This window comes from Vicia villosa, linkage group LG1 (assembly GCF_029867415.1).
Source record: "Vicia villosa cultivar HV-30 ecotype Madison, WI linkage group LG1, Vvil1.0, whole genome shotgun sequence".
In the NCBI taxonomy this organism is placed as follows: Eukaryota; Viridiplantae; Streptophyta; class Magnoliopsida; order Fabales; family Fabaceae; genus Vicia; species Vicia villosa.
In genome coordinates, this window is record NC_081180.1 from 103,594,911 (window position 1) to 103,602,916 (window position 8,006).

Consider the following 8,006-nt stretch of genomic DNA (forward strand, 5'->3'; position numbering starts at 1 on the left):
CCTTTCCTAAGGTTTTATGTTCAAAGTAAAGATTTATGGCTAAATATTAAGGTTTAAAAGCTAAGGAAGTGAATAGGGCGAAAAGTGAGATTTGAACTGAATTGAGGTTTTGGGGAAGGGGACTCGCTTTGTTGCCAAGTGCCTACGTATCTCCTTAGGGAGAATCAGAGTCAACGTAGTTCGGGGCAAGGGTTGTACGCCCTTTGAATTTGATCTGATATGGTTTGAAGGCTTTTTGAGTTGCCTTATCGTAGTTATGATAAATCGTAGTTTTTGAAATGTTTTGGAAAGTATTTTAAGGTTGGGCGTACAACCCTGATTTTTAATATGCACTATTAATCGCAATGATCAATATATTTGATCACCATAATTAATAGGTTAGTAGTGTATTATTACCAATTCTAATTGATAGGTTCAATTATCACTAATAACAAATGAATATGTTTTATATAATTAATTATTTAATTTTTATCATTATCCCTCGTAATCGATATATTCGCTTACAAATAATAATGAATTTTAGAGAAAAAAATAGGCTAATCATCGCAACCAATAAGATGGTTGAAACCCTTTAGCCAAATAAGGTTATTTGAAGTGTCTTTAATTAAATGATTAAATAATTATTACACACCGCGACCGATTAATTCAGTCGAAACGAATAATAAATTAATTTCCTAATACTTTGGCCAAATGGCCAGTGAGATTGGGCAAACCCTAATGCATTGATCACCTATCCAGGGTTTTTGTGATTTATAATTAAAGTTGATTTAAAATTAATTAAATCGAATTAATCGGAAAAATAATCGAGAATATAGTTATGGCCCTAATCCTAATTCACATCCTAATCCTAATTTAAAAATTAAATCATATATATATATATATATATATATTAATATATTAAGATAATTAAACAATTATAAATAATATATATATATAAAATAAAGAAACCTGGTGGCGAAATCCTGTGTGGCGCATCTGGGAGATCCATGGTATGTTGCTGCATTCTTGAGCCTTCATATGTGATTCGATTAAGATCCAAGGGCTCACAGGTGAGAGTGCATCATGAGTATGCACAATAGCAACGCGCTGGATCTTGGGAAATAATGTGATAGCCCTTTACAAAAAGTTATAGGAGAAAGGTACAATACCTGGGATTCAAACCCCCTCCCTTTAAATCACGTGTGGCCCTTGCTTACCATCCAGGCTATTATCATCATCTGTTAATGTAACACATTGCATTAAATAAAAAAAAGAAAACAATCCAACCTTGAAACTAGCAGTCAACCGTGGCCCCTCCTCAGCGTTGAACCACCAATGAAAAAGAGAGAGAAAACTGCAATAATGTTGACTGGCCACTCAGTATCGTCCACGCGTCTGGAGAGAGAGGGAAAAGTCTGAATCATGCTGACCATCCAATAACCTCTCACCAAACATCCACGCGTTACGGTCAAGGGGTCAAGGAGACTGTTCATCATCTCCTTCCCCATACCTGCGGATTTAGCTTCAGTTTTAGCTGCAATATTACCTGCGAATTTCATCCTTCGAATTCATGCAAATTTAACACGCCTACAAACACGCGATGAACGGAAACATAAAGGGCCCAGATCCACTAAACAAGGTCTTCTGAGTCCAATGGTGAATTCGTTTTGGTCTGAAAGCGTCTATAAACACGAAACCGACGAGGAGCTCCATATTGCCCTATCAATGGTGAATTCCATTATACGCACTATAGCTTTGTTCCAACGGTATAGATCTTTTCTAAATCACACAAAAAACTCAAATATGCAGTTAGATTAGATTAAAACACGGTAAAACGCAGGCTATGAAGATTACACATACATGATAAAGATGACTATGATATGCGGGTTTTTCAGGCTTAGTACAACTTACCTATTGATCCAACCTTACCCTTCTATACCTCAGAAAGAGAATGAGATAGCTAGTTTACCTTGAAGCTCACATCAAACCTTTCTTTGATCGTGCCCTAATTTTGGAAAGTTTTTGAAAGTTCTTGAATAGGGTTTTGAGGGCAGATTTTTGTCCCCTTGGGGGCTGCATCCCTCCACTTTATATATGGGATAGATTAGGTCTAATAATATGGGAAAGAATCAAATGATTTAATTTAGAAAATTTGATTTGAAAATTTGCTTCAAAGCTTTCTATTTTTGAACTTAATCTATTTCATGCAATTTTCAATTCTTTCTTGGCCCTTGGATCAAGCTAGGATTTGATTAAATCAAAGGAAAAATTAGAACATGAACCATATAATTATTCCATGATTTTATTTGATTTTTATTTGAAATTAAATAATTAAAATCTCATATAAATAAAATAATATTACAAGAAATAATAATATTTGGGCAATGAACTCTTTATGGGCCTTAAATCACGTGGATAAGTTAAACATTAAGGCCCATTTGAGAAATAATCAAGATTACTCAATGTTGGCTTCATGTACTTTCTCCAAAATTGGCCAACTTCAACAATTCACAGCTCTCTCAATTTTTATTGTATGGGAGAGTTATAGGACTTTTTGGAAAGCTCAAAGAGTCCTCTAAACACTCCTTTTGGTTTCATCTCCATTGGAGCTTCCATGCTCAAGTTATGAGCTTTGACCCAAAAGGTGTTTTTTATTGACTTTTTTGAGGACCTATAATCTCTTGTACCAGATCTCCCAAATGATGCATTTCTGGCCTTGGCTTGTGAGAGATAAAGTTGTAGAGAATCCAATTTCCTTCAAAACAGGCTTTGAGTGAGAAATTTCTAATACTCCATGTGAAAGTTATGACCAGTCAAAGTTGAGTTGACTTTTCCTATAAAAAACCCTAATTTGAAGCTTTTGACTTTGTTCATTTCTGAGTTTTTTTATTAATGGATCATAGTCAATCCTTTGATCAAATGATGGATATAACTTCAAATACTTGATGTTGACCAAAAGTCTTGAAGTTTGACTGTATTCTGACTATAATTGTCTTTTAGGTCAACATAGTCGATTGTCGATCATCTGAGTCATTGAGTGAGCAATCCTTGGAATTAAGGCTGGACTTTTGACATGGAGATACCTTGAGACATATGAAATACCTTGAGATCTATTTGATACCTTAGAGATTCAAATTCCTTTGATAAAAATGCAAACCCTAGTTTTGGAGATCTTGGATTAGGAGGGAGTGACTTGAGAAAACCTTTGACCCTTGGGCTATTAAAGATGAAATGAGGAGGGCAAATTTTGGGGTATGACAGCTGCCCCTGTTCAATCTTCTTAAACCTAAAGAGTCAGATAGGCACGTCTGCCTATCGTGATCTAAAGGTAGAAGATGATTGAACACTGAAATGCCCTGAAATTTGCATTTGTTGGGAAGAAATTCCGTGGGAGATGGGCTTAAAGATGCCATCCAAGGTAAATACCCCTCTTTCTTTGAATGTGAAGAAAACGCTTTTTTGGAAGAAACCACGTATTTTGATTGTAGCATGGCCTGAAAAGGCAACCTGAATTTTATGCAATGTTATGATGCATGCGATGTATGATGCAATGAGCTTCTCAAAATAAATGAGAGAGATGTATGTGTATGCATTATGTATGAATGAGGTATGCAATTGAATGATGCATGACCGTTAGTTATGCTAGTTGAAGTTAGTAAATTTGGAAAAGAGAAATAGAACCTTGTTTATTATTGGTGATGTTTTGAAGAGATCACTGCTGAGGGACTAACGTGATGCATGAACGTAGCTAGCAATAGCGAGGGTTCGCCGTTTGCTGTGTAGAAAATAGTTAGCTTGCTATGGTGCTAGCAAGGGTTTGCCGTTCATAATAGGTAATCCACTTACTATAATTCTAGTAAGTCGTCGCGGTTGGTATACCCACTCCCTATCGTTGTTTGAGTAAGCTTATCGTAGATGGTATGACCCTCTTACTATCGTTCTAGTAAGTCGTCGCGGTTAGCCATACCTGCTTACTATCGTAGTAAGTTTATCGTAGATGGTGTGGCCCACTTACTATAGTTCTAGTAAGTCGTCGTGGTTAGCCATACCTACTTACTATCGTAGTTGGAGCAAGCTTATCGTAGATGGTGTGGCCCACTTACTGTTGTTCTAGTAAGTCGTCGCAGTTAGCCATACTTACTTGCTATCGTAGTTGGAGTAAGCTTATCGTAGATGGTGTGGCCCACTTACTATCGTTCTAGTAAGTCGTCGCAGTTTGCCATACCTGCTTACTATCGTAGTTGGAGTAAGCTTATTGTAGATGGTGTGGCCCACTTACTATTGTTCTAGTAAGTCGTCGCGGTTAGTCATACCTACTTACTATCGTAGTTTGAGTAAGCTTATCGTAGATGGTATAAACCACTTACTATTGTTCTAGTAAGTCGTCGCAGTTAGCCATACCTGCTCACTATCATAGCTGGAGTAAGTTTATTATAGATGGTGTGGCCCACTTACCATAGCTCTGGTAAGTCGTCGCAGTTGGTCACACCTACTTACTATCGTGGTTGGAGTAAGCTTATCGTAGATGGTGTGGCCCACTTACTATCGTTCTAGTAAGTCGTCGCAGTTAGCCATACCTGTTTACTATCGTAGTTGGAGTAAGCTTATCGTAGATGGTGTGGCCCACTTACTATTGTTCTAGTAAGTCGTCGCGGTTAGCCATACCTATTTACTATCGTAGTTTGAGTAATCTTATCGTAGATGGTATGACCCACTTACTATTGTTCTAGTAAGTCGTCGCAGTTAGCCATACCTGCTCACTATCGTAGCTGGAGTAAGTTTATCGTAGATGGTGTGGCCCACTTACCATAGCTCTGGTAAGTCATCGCAGTTGGTCACACCTACTTACTATCGTGGTTGGAGTAAGCTTATCGTAGATGGTATGACCCACTTACTATCGTTCTAGTAAGTCGTCGCAGTTAGCCATACCTACTTACTATCGTAGTTTGAGTAATCCCAAAAGGATCACTTGCTATAGCTCTAGCAAGCTCACCTGCACCAATGGGATCCACTTGCCCCGGTTCGGACAAGTTTACCTGCATAGAAGATTGTTTGCTATAGTTCTAGCACGTTTGCCTGCATGAAAAAGATTCACTTGTTTGGAGACTCACGACTCGAGGGTCGGAAAAAAAGCATGTCAAATATTCACGACTCGAGGTTCGAAAGGAAATGATATGTGTAGAAACTCACGACTCGAGGGTCGGACATTCACGACTCGAGGGTCGAAAAATGAACCAATCACAACACGAGGGTTGGAAAATAACGACTCGAGGGTCGGGAAACAAATCAATCACAACACGAGGGTTGGAAACTCACGACTCGAGGGTCGGAAAACAAACCTATCACAACACGAGGGTTGGAAACTCACGACTCGAGGGTCGAAAAACAAACCTATCACAACACGAGGGTTGGAAACTGGGATTTTTGTAGTATGTGAATGCGCTAGATGATATGTATATGCTAATGCATATGTATATGTTTTATGAGTGAAATGAACAACAAGGTTGCTATCATCAGTAAGGTTACCGGGATACATCAATCAGGTGGTTGGGGATAAACAAACAGTAAGGTTACCGTCATCGGTAAGGTTACCGGGATACGTCAATCAGGTGATTGGAAATAAACAAACAATAAGGTTACTGTCATCGGTAAGGTTACCGGGGTACGTCAATCAGGTGATTGGAAATAAGCGAACAATAAGGTTACTATCATCGGTAAGGTTACCGGGATACGTCAATCAGGTGATTGGAAATAAACCAACAGAAAGGTTACTGTCATCGGTAAGGTTACCGGGATGCGTCAATCAGGTGATTGGAAATAAACAAACAATAAGGTTACTGACATCAGTAAGGTTACCGGGAAGCAGGTGGACAATGTGGTTTAGCGCCAGAGTAATGACTTGGATGTTTTGATGTATGAGATAATGCTTATGCTCATGCATATTGTCGCCCTCGGTTTTTTACCATACCTCTCGCGGAGAGATACGCGAACTGACTCTTTTCTTTCTGCTTTTGTGTTTTTGAAAATCAGAGAGTCGCCACCGACTTTTATTTTATCCAATTAAGGAAAGGTTTATAAAAGAAACAGAAAAAGACCTTTAAGAAATTCTGGGTAAGGGGGTAGGTTATACAAAGGGAAGGTGTTAGCACCCTTTGTATCCATGGTTATCCATGGGCTCTTTAATTTGCTTAGCTCACTTGTTTTCAATCACTTTTCTATTGCCTTGAAATGCTTGTATGTGGTTTCAAATACCTTTGTAAATTGACTTTGTAATGATCCTTGTGCGGATGTATACAAAGTGTTTTATCTTTCAAAATATGTTTTTGAAAAAAAGAACTTTAACTTCGTAATAATCCTCGTTTGGATATATACAAAGTATTGTCTTTTTGAAAGTTTTATTTTAAATAACAATGATATATGAGAGATTTGTTTGTTTTGATCTGAGCAAGCAAATTAGGAGGTCTACCCTAAGTTATAAGGTCTTATCCTATTTCCTTTAAAAAACTATCCTTTTACCGGATGTAAACAAAAGTTCGATTTTGCATTTGAATTTGATCTTGATTTTTGAAGAGAGTAAAAGAGGGATTACCTTAAGAGGTGCAAGTGTGATTGTGTTTTGATTCAGATATTTTATCTTTGAAGTTAGTGATCTAACGATTCAATTTTTATCTTTGACATACACGCAGTTTTATATGTGCCGGAATTTAAAATGCGGAAATGTAAAATGCAGAAAGTAAATCTACGCTATTACATCGATTGTGCAGGAAATGTAAACTACGCTATTTACATGAATTTGACAACCTATACACTTGATCTATGAATTTAAATTGCAAGAAAATAAAAGAAATATTTTTGGATTTTTGATGATTGATTTTAATTATAATTAATGCATGATTAATTTAATTAAAATGAGGAAAAAGATGGAAATAAAATTTAAACCTAAAAATTAAGTTTAAAATATGTTCAAAATGTTTGTCAATTAATTTTAAGATAAAACTAATTTTTTTGAATTTTTGAAATAGATTTTGAAGTTATTAAGTTAAATAATCATATAATTATACAAATAATTAAACTTAAAGAGAAAATTATTCTAAATATGTACAAAATTAGCCTATAATATATAAACTATATTTAATATAAAGAACAAATTTTTTTTTATGATTTTTTGATTGGTTGAAATAATTAAAAAGCAAATATATAAATATATACTAATTAATTATGCAAAATATTTAAATTATGAAGAAAAATAAAATATTTTTATATCAGAAAATAAAGTATTATTTTATCAACTTAAAAATATTTTTTGTGTATTTTTTGGATTTTTAGAACTATTTAAATTAATTTTGTAAAGAAATTAAAATAAAAATAGAAAATAGAAAATAAAATAATCAGGTGTGTTATGCTGGTGAGTCCATGGTATGGACTGCTTGTTCTGGTGCGTTGGATTCATTTTTTAGTGGAGATCTATGGCCCAAATTGATGAGAACATGGTACACCTGTATTAACCAGTCACGTGGGATCATATAGACTTTTAATAAGTCAGGCGGGTCCCACTATGCATGCGTGGACGAATAGAAACAAGGGAAAGAGCACTGAAGGTTGACCAGCCAATCAGGGACGCACGCGTGGAGGTCAACAAGTCTCGGTCACTGTTCATCATCTTCTTCACAACTAAGGCAACGGTTTTTTCAAGGGTTTTGGCAACGGTTTTGGTCTCCGATTTCTTCCTTCTTTAAACCTGCACAAACACGAAAATAAATGGTAGCAAACAACCCAGATATCCTAATTAAGACCCTCTGAGTTCATTAGTGGCATTAGTTTTTGCTAAAAGTTCCTGGAAGATGCAACTCGAAGTGGTTCAAGTTTGGACAACCAACAATGGTGGAAGGTGTTAGAGGAGTGATTCCTTGCATGAGCTACATTGGATCCACTCTAAATGATGTCAGGAACTCAAATCAAAGATTAGATTAAGTTATTACACGTTAAAATTTGGAAAACGAAAGTTATGAAGTTATGAACATGAAGAT